The 13986-nt window shown below is 38.9% G+C and overlaps 1 protein-coding gene across 1 annotated transcript in view; it reads left to right on the forward strand.

The window, feature by feature from the left end:
- Nucleotides 1–13986, forward strand: part of TENM2 (teneurin transmembrane protein 2) — a 2093216-nt gene that overhangs the window by 269653 nt on the left and 1809577 nt on the right. The window contains exon 2 of the mRNA XM_048860042.2: nucleotides 11785–11883. The gene's annotated coding sequence lies outside the window, so the exon portion shown is untranslated. The remainder of the gene's footprint in view (nucleotides 1–11784; nucleotides 11884–13986) is intronic.

Genomic DNA, 13986 nt, shown 5'->3' on the forward strand with positions numbered 1-13986 from the left:
CTATTATTTGTTTTGTTAGAGGTTTGGTTGATGGATTCCACTGCCCACAGCCCATGTTGTCACAACATAACCTTGATTATCCTGATAACTCCAATGACAGACTGCTGAACTGGAATTAATTTGCAAACTGGATACAATTAACTTAGGCTTGAATAAAGACTGGGAGTGGATGGGTCATTACACAAAGTAAAACTATTTCCCCATGTTTATTCCCCACCCCCCACTGTTCCTCAGACGTTCTTGTCAACTGCTGGAAATGGCCCACCTTGATTATGACTACAAAAAGTCCCCCCGCCCCCGCTCTCCTGCTGATAATAGCTCACCTTAAGTGATCACTCTCCTTACAGTGTGTATGGTAATACCCATATGTCTCTATGTATATAAATCTCTCCACTGTATTTTCCACTGAATGCATCTGATGAAGTGAGTGTAGCTCACGAAAGCCTATGCTCAAATAAACTTGTTAGTCTCTACAGTGCCACAAGTATTCCTTTTCTTTTTCCTGATAACTCTTTGTCACTTACCAACTAATTTCCCCATTTCTGGTTCCTGAAAGAGGTCATATGTTCAGTTAATACTCCAACAGGTATTTTCTCATTTTTAAATTCTCCACTGTCTTTGCACTAACATAGGCCTACATGCTTGATGGACTTTAAAGAAAGGGGAAATTAACTTTTTTGGTCTGCTAGACAAATCTTCTGCTAATCTTCAGGGATTAGAATGACCTATTTTATATAGTGTGTAAAATTCCTATCTTAGTTCTACATTAGGGATCTGCAACCTTTGGCACGCAGCCCACCAGAGTAAGCCCCCTGGTGGGCTGGGCTGGTTTGTTTACCTGCTGCGTCTGCAGGTTAGGCCGATCGCGGCTCCTTCTGGCCACAGTTCACTGTCCCAGGCCAATGGGGGCTGCGGGAAGCGGTGGCCAGCACATCCCTCGGGCCCCGACACTTCCCGCGGTCCCCACTGGCCTGGAGCGGCGAACCGCAGCCAGTGGGAGCCGTGATCGGCTGAACCTGTGGATGTGGCAGGTAAACAAACCGGCCTGGGCCCGCCAGGGGGCTTACCCTGGCAGGCCACGTGCCAAAGATTGCCGATCCCTGGTCTACATAGACCCATATTCATACTGATTCATATTTCTATCATTTTGTTACATTTCAAAAGCAATCTCTTAATGGTAGCACATAACATAGCTATCATGTGAGAGAAGGATTTCTTTGGCCACAGTTTAATGTGTCTTTTTCTAAATGGCCAGGAGAATTGATTAGCCATTTTAGTAGAAATGTGAGTATTCACAATCCAGAAATTTGGCAAGGCTTATTAAAATATTTTCCCCACTTGTGGCACTTAGTAATGGGATGAAATAACTCAGTAGTTCAACCTGGATAAAGGCCTAGAAGGTTGGATAAATAGACGAACCTTCTCTGAACCTCTTGCATCTATGACATTGAGCTAAATTTCTTACATGAACAGGCCCCCTTGTGAGATTTTCATTGTTTCTTGCTTTCAGTCATATTGGAAATACTATACTGCAAAAATAAACTTTCTTGTGGTACTATTTTGGCACTTCTAGTTTCAATTCCACCTGGAATAGGCATGGCAAAAGTGAAAAATAATTCTAAAGAAAAAATCAACTGAAGCATCTGAGCCTCAAAACCAATTTTCCTTGGCGTTGTTTCAAGTTCAGGGTGAAAGTTTAGGTCAGTTTTGAGTGAATCTGAGCTTGTTCACCCGTTCCTATTGCTATTACATGCTTGGAGAATGATAGCTTCTTCTTCTCTTTCTTTCCCTTAATGCCACAGACAGTTCAGCTAACTTGTTTATACCCATTTAAATTTTATGTGTCAGGTCGCATGTCATAAAATATAATGAAATTTAACATAAATGACAGAACACCACATGTTGCCTAAAGTTAAAGCATAATACATTCATTTTTAGTATCTGATACTTGCTATCAATTCTGATAGTGAGATAATTTGGGAATGCATATGCTGAGGGGAGAAAAGATAATTATGAAGTATTGGTGGGTGCTGTATGGGTCTGCTTTATTCTCTGCCCACAGATATAATCTCTTCTAATTACTACACATTCCCTTTTCCTTATCATATTTAAAGTGATGGTTATGTTATAGTTATATATTTATTGAAGTTGTGGATTAGTTATTGTAACTAAAACAACTATATAAATGACATTTATAATATATACATGAAAAGAGCTTTGCCTGTCTTGTTTATTTGGCACTTACCAGACCTAATTTCTGGGTTCGTAAGAAAAAAGAACATATGAATGGTCATACTGGGTCAGACCAATGGTCTATTTAGCCCAGTATCCTATCTTTCAACAGTGGCCAGTGCCAGATATTTCAGTGGGAATTAACAGAGTGGGGCAATTATAGAATCATCCATTTCCTGTTGTCCAGTCTTAGCTTCTGGTAGTTGGAGGTTTAGGGGTGCTCAGAGCATGGGGTTGCATCCCTGATCATCTTGGCTAATAGCCACTGTGAGAGAAGGTTAATGGGGAAGAAAATTCCCCTGATAGCGTCCACCAAACCATATAATCAGTGGGTTATGTTTGCCCCTCTCTAGAATAAACTGTGGGTTTAGCAGCCTGTCAAGGAGCTGAAGTCCGAACCCGACAATACCACCTGGGGCAGTGGTCTGGCTGTAACAGCCATGTTGAGAGCCAGTTATCGTTTTGCCTAGTGGTGAGAGTCAGTGGCCATGTTGCCTAGTGGCAAGAGTCAATGGCTGGGGATAGGGGAACCCATGCCCTCCTTACTCCAACCCAGGGCCCTGCGAATAATAACTCAACTATGTGGCGAGGAACATACTGGCCGCCGCTTCCCGCAGCCCCCATTGGCTGGGCACAGCAAACCGCGGCCAGTGGGAGCCGCGATCGGCCGAACCTGTGGACGCGGCAGGTAAACAAACCGCCAGGGGCTTTCCCTGCACAAGCGGCGTCCCAAGTTTGGGAAACACTGATCTATGACATAGGCCTTACTACATCTTAGCAGGAGTAAAGGTAACAACTTAGCAAATATGACTAAAAAACATTTGTAGTAATGCATCCTACCATCAAGTCCCCAGGCTTATCCCATGTGCCTAATTTATTTTACTGAGCCTTTTAGTAACACGTACCAGTGACCCAGCTCAGATCTCTTTTCTCCCCTTTCACTGGACCAAACCCGCTCCATGAAGATGGAGTGACGAGAAATATCTCATAGACATTCTAAAATGCAACTATCATAAATAAAAGTATTTTAAAAAGCCAAGAAAAAAATCAATTGAAGTTAATGATAACAGTACAAAAATGATAAAAACTACTGGTCTAAGTTTCCTTCTTTGACCAAAGAGACACAAATACTTTCAGTTAAAGTAAAAAAAAGTCAGAACAGCAAAGGGTGATAATCAAATTTCTAGATTCTGTCTCTTTCAGTTTAATTTTTCTCTTCTTAACACAGTCCTGATGCTTCTCCCATCCTGGCTCTGGAGTTACGACTTTTAAGTTCTTATCAGGTGGTCATGTGTTGAGTTGGTCATTATCATTTTATTCAGGAATGGACGGTTGGTATTAGTGTCTTGGCAATGAGATGTGTCTTACCTCTGAGCTAAAATACTTGGTATGTTCACATTTTATTTAGTATTGTAGATAATTCTACTTTTGCATTTTTGAGTCACGGACCTCTTTAAACATAACACAGCAAGCTGTATACGACATTCATTGTCTTCTCCTCCTATAATGGATTATTTCTTATTCAGGCTAACATAGAAACATGCCGATAGTCATTACTCCAGACAGAATTTACCCTTCATTTCAGGTAGACAGTCCCTTTCTACCCATTTGCTAGGACTTCCATCTTCAAGTGGTTTTGAATGATAATTAAATGATCACTCTCCTGGCCTGGAGTGTAAATCTGAAGCAACTTGCCAATAGCTCTCCCTAAATCATCATTTTAAAGAGCCCATACTCTCAGTAAGTCTATGTTTCTTAATGATGCCCAGTTCTTTAGAGAAAATATGATTTTTGACACAGATTAGCCACAAGGGATAGTCAAATTTCATGAGTCAGGGTGAAAATAAATCACTTTAGAAACTAGAGAGGATGTTTATCCCCATGTACAACACAGTATAACTAGGTAGGTGCATTATGTGGAATGTTGGGAGAGCATGTTTGCCTTCCTGTGAAGAACTAGGTACCACTAGGTGCTGAAGAAAATACAGTAGACTTGATGGACCAGTGGTATGATCTGGCATGGCAAGTCTGGCATACCAGATCAACATTGCCTCATTCCAAACAATGTTCTTTTAGGGTTTAAGAGACTGCAGCAAAAGACTACAGAGCACATGCTGAGGGTGTCAAGTATGGAAGCTGAATACCAGTATTAAGGGCAGAATAGCCCCTCTATGTGTAATGTATAAAATGAGATACTATTTTCTTAAATTCATAGAAAATTCTACAATATTCTTACAGCCAGATCAAACACAATCAGATTTTTTTAGTTGTGTGCTAATGTAGCTCAAATTATTTAGTTGTCTCAAGTTTTCAAAGATGCTTCAAAAGCTTGTCCTATTATTATTTTTAATTTAGCAGGCACTCTTTCCCCCTACTTTTGTTTAATCAGTGTTAAAACATTGTCCATTTCAGTTCAGACTATCATGAACCAATTGGCCAACTTATGTCAGGGAAAAGCTACCTGCTAGTTCAAAAGGGAAACTTGCTTAATATCAATAAGAATAATGTGCTTATTGCAGAATAATGATCATGTAATTTGTGCTTGATGCAGTTATAAATAAGTCTTTGAAAGCATTTTTTATTATTGTTATTTTAAATAGAGGCTATGAAAAGCCACAAGAAAGGTCTAGTCCTGTTAATATCACAAGCTGTTTTCCTACCTGCACTCAGAACAGCTTTACTATAGCAGCTGTCTTGGTTAGTGTTGGCACACAACTGTCGGTGTAGGATACCCATGGTTTGCATAGGAAATGAACAGAACACGGCTCCAATGGGAGCCTTTAATAATCTGCAGTCTCAAAAGCTGCCATGTGTGGGCACTGGACTTTGAAGTTCTGAGAGGTGAGACATTTCAGGAAGATTATTTAAAGTCAATCAACTTTTGATTTTTTAAAGAGGTTTAAGAAAGCTGTGATGATCTTTGCATTTTGTCTTTAATGTTAATTAAATACAGTTTAGGTTTGCATTAGTGTGTTTTGTACAACAGCTCTGATGAACTAGAGAGAGAGGGCTTGAAAGAATGATGTAACTCAGTCCAAACCAGGTTAACTTCAGCAAACAGAACTTGGAATTTGTTTCATTTACAGTACAGTATTTAACAAATACTAGCTGTGAAAACTTGAGCCAGGTTGCAGCAAACCGCTATCATTGAGTACCTTGGGAGCAGAGCCAGGTACATATTGCAATAACATGTTAATATGAATTTATAAACCAAATCTCTTCTTCTCTGTTCATACCCCTTGTTTGTGCTTTTGGGTGAAATTCAACTCATTCAGAGTAACAATACAAGATCTGTGCTCTGCTTAAGTCTTCAAAATGCTCTCTCTCTCTCTCTCGCTCTCTCTCACACACACACAGCTAATTACAGCTTGGGACACATCCTCCCATAGCTGAAAGCTGAGCCAGAGCATCCTTTAACTCAGGTGACAGAGACCATGATGTCTGGAGCTGTAGGAGCAGCACTCTAGACAAAAGAGTATGATTTATTGTGGCACAGTGATAGTGTCTAATACTTGTGTTTTTACAGCCAGTGGCCTATTCTGAGGCTGAATTATGATCCCCGGTGTTACTATAGAAAAATCCTCATTCTTTCAAGTGTCTAGAATGAAGTCTCAAGCAATAAACCATTTTCTGAAAACTTGGAGTACTTTAAGTGCCATAATTTAATGTGGCTCTTCTGAAATCTTTTTGTCAGGGTACTAATGTTTCTTTCTTTCTCTCTAATTGCCAACGGCACCACGTACCACAAAGCTTGAAATACAGGCAGCTTTTGGCATTGGTTTGTGCAAGAAACAGTTTATGATTAGGAGTAGTAAAAGTGTCAAATAAGTTGTTGTTATTTGAAAAGTAGATGCAATTTCCTATCAATAAATCTGAAGTAGAGAACACATGGTGACAAAACATTTTCATTGACAACCTAAGCCAGCTCAGGGCATTTTCCAAAAGAGAGAGGGAATGCCAGAATCTAATAAAAAAATGTCTACATTTCCCAACAAAATGTGCAGTTTCCCTGGAGGGAATGTGCATAGATCCATTTTCCAGATAGAGTACCAGAAAAGCAAAAACCTAACTTGAAAAATGTTATATAGGAAGTCTGAAGCAGAGCTGGGAAGAGGACCTCGATCTCTGAGGCGATAGGCCCATGTATTAATCCACTTGATCATAGTCCCTCATGAAAATTGCTTGAAATCTCTTTACTTAGTTAGGCCAACTGTAAAATCCAGCTAATAAAGTTTAACCACCCGTGTAAAGTGCTTTGAGGTCTACATATGAAAAAGCACTATATAAATAAAAATCATTATAGACAGATTTTTTTTCCAGAGCAGATAACTAAAAGAGAGGGTTTTAGTGATTTGTCCTGGAAATGATGCGGCCTTGGGTTTAGGTACTTGCTGTTGAATTAGAACAGGGATTGGCAACCTTTGGCACATGGCCCGCCAGGGTAAGCCCCCTGGTGGGCCAGGCTAGTTTGTTTACCTGCCGCCTCCGTAGGTTTGGCTGATCACAGCTCCCACTGGCCGCGCTTCGCCGTGCCACGCCAAAGGGAGCTGTGGGAAGTGGCGGCTAGCACATCCCTCGGCCCGCACCTCTTCCTGCAGCCCCCATTGGCCTAGAGCGGCGAACCACGGCCAGTGGGAGCTGCGATCGGCCAAACCTGCAGACGTGGCAGATAAACAAACCAGCCCAGCCCGCCAGGGGGCTTACCCTGGCGGGCCTCATGCCAAAGGTTGTCTATCCCTGATATAATATTTTGTACAGTATATGAAGATGTGGGGGAGGTAGTGTAACCCAGAGATGTAGTGGGAAAATGGTTGGGTTGTGGGGCCCCATCCTAAATAGAATCAGAGTCATGGACCTGCTAATTGAAAGGAGTGCACTCATTGGACTGGACAATGGGTCTCAGCAAGAGCAATGTACCCAGGAAGCATGGCACATTACCATATCACCACCCACTTATTTCTATAAATAAAAAAGTTGTAGTGGAAGTTGGAAGTTTGATGATGTGATGAATAAAATGTGTGTATTGTGGGTGGTGGAAGTCAGAACTGGCTCTAGGCATAAGCAGATTAAGCAATTGCTTAAGGCCCTGAGCAGCTCAAGGTGGCCCCCTATTATTAGCATGTGTTGTCTGGGGGTTAGCCCAAAACTATTTCTGCTGAGGGCCCCTAATTGGCTAGCACCAGCACTTGTGGAAATATTTAAATAGATGTGACCAGAGTAAGTGATATGTGTTTTGTGGATGGTGTAGAAAGAACTTAGTTGTTGATTTCCTAGATTCTTTGTATTTGCTGGTGGGAATTGTATTTGAACAGCTTTAAATCTACCTTTAAAATATACTTATTTTAGAATGCATACTTCACCATACAACAACAACCTTGACTCAAATAGAGTAGTATTCTTTCAGAGTTAAGTTTACTGTGTATGATGAAATATGCACTCCCTTCCCACACTCCCCAGTTGCCATATTACTTAGCAGGCCCAATGGACATGACATCTGCAAGAGTTTCCCTCCCGGAGCCTGTGGACTGTAATCGTATGAAGTGATATAAAAGCAGCTTCTCCAAAACAAAGTAGGATTTATTTTGCCAAAAGATGAACAAATGTTTAGAAGTGGATTTAAAATAACAGAGAATTACAAGCATATTCTCCTCAAGACCCTGGGTAGCCCTGACTTAGAGCTGGTGCCCCTCCATTTTCACTGAGCATCAACCTACAGCTTGCTTACTGCAACCCCCCAACTGTCAGCCTCTACCAGCCTGGAGTACGCTTTCCCAGTGTACCTCAATATCAGCCTACAGACCACTGAAACTTCCTCTCATCCTCTCTGTGGGGCCATATTTCAACTGGTCTTTTGAGCATCAGTTTCTCAGCCTTGGCAAATAGCCCTGCCATCAGGAGTGGGGTTAGGGAATCCCACTGCATGGCTATAAACCTGGCTACAGTTTGAGGAAGTGCTTCTTATATAGGCCATTGTTTTACTTTTCTTGCCTCTTTAATTTTATCTTTCCTTCCTGGTTTCTTTAAACACCCCTGTTTTAGATTCAACTGTGCATTCAGACAGAGTAATATCATTCAGCTGCGCCAAGGTGCATATGTGGTTTATAAAAAAATATTTCTCAGTCCTCCATAGTATATATGTGGGGGGGGGGGGGCAAAAGGACACAGAAGTATGTTCTGTCTTGTAGTTTCTTTACATTTGTGTATATGAAAGATGTGAAACAAGAATGAGAGGAAGCAATGATGGTGAGCAGTGAATGGTTTGTTACAATGCAACAATAGCAGTATGAAGGCAATTTATAAAGCAAGGTTAGAGCTATGTGTTGCAGAATCAATTATTGCTTGTCATTGATTTGTGCTACCTTAATTCTGACCTTAGTACATTGTCACAGACAGAGTACAGGTGTAACAAATAGAATGACTGGGTCAGGCTGACACTGTATGTGAACATAAGGAGCTAGCAGGGATTGATAGTTGTTACCGAGTCTTTACGGAAGAAAAAATAGGTTATAATGAAAAGGCAAATAACTCTTTTGGTGTTAAAACTTTAAGATCATGGTTTGCTTTTCACTTATACCCTGATAAATCAGGAACTACTTCAGTGAATTCAAAGGAATGATTGCAGTGTGAGAGGAGACTAAGGCCACAAAATTTTAAAACTGTCCTATTTTTGAGGTGCTAAGAAAACTTATGAAGTTTAGAGTTTGCAGGGCTTGTAGTTCTTTAACTAGAAGAAAATGTTTTAGGAAACATTTCAAGAAGAACTGATGGAAATGTTTCCTCTGCCAAAGTTAAATATTGACCAAGAAAATATTATGAAAAATGCACTTGACCTACAAAGAGCTTGTGGTTAAAACTAAAGATTGAATTCAAACACTGAAGTATGAAATAGATTTTAATTCTGCTTTGTGCAAATTTCAGAGCATTTTTAGCTTTGGAGCCACAAGGATGCCTCCATAATTGTATATGGACACATGCATATGCAAACTCTAGAAAAGGGCCAAATTAGGGTTAATCATGAAACATCACAATTAACATCAAACTGTTGAAGTAATAGATGAATTTAATTATCTGGGATCATATATATCCAATCAAAGAGACTGCTCAAAAGAAATCAGAAAACAGGGGATGGCTTGCTCAGCTCCCTTACAAAAGTGTGGAAAACTGTCATCTCAAAATATTTGAAGGTTTGACTGGTGAAAAGCTTAATTTTTCCATCATGATTTATGGATGTGAATCCTGGGCAATTAGACCTGCTGACATGAAGAAAATTCAAGCCTTTGAGATGTGGTTCAGGCAAAAAGACTCTGGCATGTCTGTAGATGGAAAAGATGAACATTTATGTTGAAAATATTTTTTGAGAGACGCGAACTCTGCTCTCAGAAAGCAACAGGCAGAAAATTATGTAGTTTGGTCACAGAAGGGAAAGAGATGGAAATAACCTTGGAAAGTTATTATGGAAGGAATGGTGGCAGGTCATCATAGTAGGGGATCACCAAGGAGATAGATAGATAATGTGCAGCAGGTCAGTTGGAAGTCAGCTGCTAAGTGTGCAAACTTAGTGGTGGATCAAGAAGGTTTTAAAAAATTCTGCTATGATGTCACCAGTATTTAGACATGAATAAGGAAATCCTAGTATATATTAGTCAGCTGTTTGAGGAGCCATAAGCAATGTTTCCAGTCACATGGCTTTAGTCTGTATGGGAAATCAGCTATGATATCTCCGTAGTGTCTCAATATCATTTTCTAACTGTGGTATTTAAAAGCAGCTAATAGCCTTTGAGGGGCTATACTAGTATGTATAATAAAACAGCAAAATAAATCTGATTCCTTTACCTTAGTGCGGAATGGTTCACAGTTGTAATTCTACATCTTATAGACTGTATTTTTAATCTCAAATGACAGAACATATTATATTCTGTGCAACATAAATACTCATTATGACCAGTTCAGTTACTGTGTCTGTATAGATGGGATACCACAAAGGTAATTGAGATAGAAAGTTCATGGAGTTTTGATAGTCCACAAAAAATAGTAAAGCTTGAATGAGTCAGGATGTCACATATGCCCCAGGATGTCTATAGAACTGATCAAATACTAGATGAAATTGTATCTTAAATATTAACATATTTGGTAATTAAACTAGTCATTGAAGATATTGTTCAGTGCATGTTATTAGCTAGCTGAATAATGAAAAATAATGAAGAAAATTATTCCATGGATGGCAGCATTATTCACTCACTTTTATATTACTCAACAATAGTGTTTCTAGACTTTTAATTAGACTTAATTAAAGGAAAACAGTTTGGTTAAATAGGCCAGAAAGACAAACATTCCCAACTAAGGTTTCAGAGTAACAGCCGTGTTAGTCTGTATTCGCAAAAAGAAAAGGAGTACTTGTGGCACCTTAGAGACTAACCAATTTATTTGAGCATGAGCTTTCCCGATGGCCTTCTACAACTGCCTACCCTCCTCCTGCCTGCCCTGACAAGGATCAAATAACTCAAAACCATGCAGCCAGTCATCTCCATCTTTGAAAATTTTGGTAGCATTATTCAAACTGGCCACTCTAAGGCAGCAATCAAAGGGATGCATCTACAACTGGTTGATCACAAAGGGCCTGATCCAAAGCCTGTTGTAGTCATTGGAAACAAACTCATTGACTTTTGTGCTCTGTGTCATGCTGAATAGGATACATTCTAGGTCATAAGAACCACCTACTCTCAGTCTTCTTTTAATTCCTCCCCTTGCATTATGATGTACAATCCTTCTTCAATCCTCCTGTCCAGCTTCATGAGAATCTTTCACCCCCATAAACTTGGGGGCGTACAAAAACAACCTACATCTCATTAAGTAGCCTTTCACCACTGCTAAGCATGATTTGATCTTTTTGGCTTAAAAACAAATAAAACTAGATGTAAAATTGTAAACACCATTGGAAGCCATCATTCTAGTTCTCTTCCTGTGAATCTGTCTAACTTTTGCCTTCTTTTAAGAGTAAAACCACATGACCATAATTGTTCTGCTTTGTAGAGCACTGATGTGAAAGGCAGATTGTGCTGGAGAGATACATTGTACTATCCATTGCTTTATGTCACAGTTTTAAGTCACTGAATAAGATTATTGTACCTAATATGGCCCCCTTTAAAGAGAAACTCTTTCACAATAATTTTGCCCTAATACAGTATTGTCAGAGAGCGCAATATGCTTACCTTTATGAGAAAACCTTTCTAATTGGAATTACTGGACCTTGACTTACTTGTCACAGCTACATTCAGGGTGAAGGTGAAATCTTTGAGAAGTCTATTCTTGAAAATTAGACCACAGCTTGTCTGAATAAAAGCATTATAAGAGAACACATCCATATGCAATATATTTTTTCGCCAATTCTTTTTTCCCTGTTCTCTGCTTATCTACAAAATAAACAGAAAAAAACCCCTTGAACTTTGTAACATTTGAACTTCAATAATACTGTATAAATTGTTATCAGTTAATGAATGTTATTTCTTGTACTGGAAGAGTTAAACAAAATCACAATTTTAAACTTTGTAACAGGTGGGAGAATTGCAGCTAAAGCCATTGAGCTTAATGGGAATTAGTCATGCATCCTTGATTGTTCAGATGTTGGAAGAGGGACCTGAATAACTCACAGAGGTAAGTGCTTTTCCTAAGCTCCTAAAGTCTGGATAATAAATAGAAACAAATCATCTCCTAGTGATTAGTAGACATGTCTCTGTAGAATTCATAACAACAAAGCAGGACAGTCCTTGTGTTTTAGCATTTTGTTTCCACAATTACAAAGTGAGTATCAAAGCAATAATCAGGATACCCTGTTCTTTATTTGTTTTATTTTTCCTGGAGAGATTGTGGGACAATTAAAAAATGTAGTTTAATAATATTGTCCTAATAATAGAAATGGATAAAAAGAAAGTATGCTCAATTTCAAGTCTTGATCATTTTCTGTATTTTCAGAGATTACAAATATGGATATATGAGTTTTGTATATATTTCCAGAGATAATTATTCATTAACCAGAATCTGTAGTTGATGCAATATCCTTGAGAAGATAGTGAAAAAAATCCCAGAAAGCACTTGGCCTTATGCAACACAGCACCATTTGGGAAAAGGTCTTTCTAACCTCAGCTGATGATCAGTTTATGTCCCTATAAATGTTACTGTTCTAAATAAATTACCTCTGAGCATTTCAAAGCACTAACATAGCTGATCAAGTAACTGTTCATGTTATGTTAATTAATGAAGCCTTTTTAATTTATCACAGACTTATTCTTATATCTTTGTTTCATTTAATAGCTTGTTGAATGCATAAAATGTGGAAGACTTTACAATCTTTAATTACAATAACATAAAGCAGTAAAATTAATTTTAAAAATAGTTGCTGTCTGTAAGCTTAACTGACCCATCACTTAAAGCTTAATAAAAACTAATTTCCTAATGATATAATGGTTTCATAGTGCTCACCAAATGGAATTATTTTAGGACAGGTAAAGTGCTGCTTTCAGTGATCCTATTTCTACAGTGATTTGATTAAAATGTGGCTGGTTTTACACCTAAAGTGCACAAGATCAGGCAAACGATACTGATGGTGAACCAGTGTGCTTGTCCAAGTGGTCCTTGTTTAGTTTTCATCCTGTTATCAAAGTTACATAGTCCAATGAATTGAGGATTTTGTTATGAATGTGGCATATTAGAGCAGTTAGCCTGGAAATTTGAACCAGAGTTCTCCTTGTCACCGAAGAACAGCTCTCAATGAAGAGATCTTTTTTTGTTAGCTCATTAGGAAGTAAAGTCTATAGTATGCTACCACCCCTGATTGTCATCCTTGTTTGCGTATCATGGAGAGCACAAGAAAGTGGGCTACTAACAAATGACTGCCTCTGCAAAATCTGTTTGGTTATTAAATTATTATTCAGAGTTCAGGAGTGTTGGTAGGTATAATATATAAGGCAATCATGAAAAAAAACCAGAGAGCCTAATGCTGTGTGGGAAATGTGCCTAGCACCTCTGCTAATACCCTAAACAGACATTCTGTGTTGTACATTAGTTAAAGGTCTTTATGAAAGAGCAGAAGGAGAAGGGAAAACAAAATAGAGAATGAATTACTTAAGATTAAATAGTTCTTGTTCCTGAAACCGGCAACCCGTAGAGCTAACGGCAGATATTTTCTACAGACAGATGGAATGCTCAGCTATCCCAGCAGCATTAGTATGAAGTATCTGGTAAGATTCATTTTTTAGACATTTGCATATAAATATAAACATCATTAGTAGGGGCTAATTGCCCTGTAGGAACTAAAATGTGAGAATTAGCATCTTCAGTTTGGGGGGGGAGGTTATTTTTATTTTTTATTTTTATTATTTTCAAAGTAACTCTAACACCCATCATGTCTGGTACTGCATGGCTGCAACAGATAATTGCTACCATTAAGAATCTCAAATGCAAAATCAAAACCATTTGGCATGGCTTCCAGGGCCACCCAGCACAGTAAGTAACCATAGAAAATGACTATACTAGTTTTATGTTCATGCATATTCATAAGGGCACTTAATTTGACTTTCATAGTAGGGGGCTTTTGAAAGTTTGTCGTCAGATCAGCCCCCAAACAAGACGTAACATCAAAGGTAATGTGATATTGTACATCACACACAAAAATGCTTCTAGGAGGCAGCACGTAACACTGAAAGAATTATTTATTTTAGCTGTTCAGAAGAGAAATGGTACTTCTAGAAAAATGTAGAC

This window comes from Caretta caretta, chromosome 8 (assembly GCF_965140235.1).
Source record: "Caretta caretta isolate rCarCar2 chromosome 8, rCarCar1.hap1, whole genome shotgun sequence".
Lineage (NCBI taxonomy): Eukaryota > Metazoa > Chordata > Testudines > Cheloniidae > Caretta > Caretta caretta.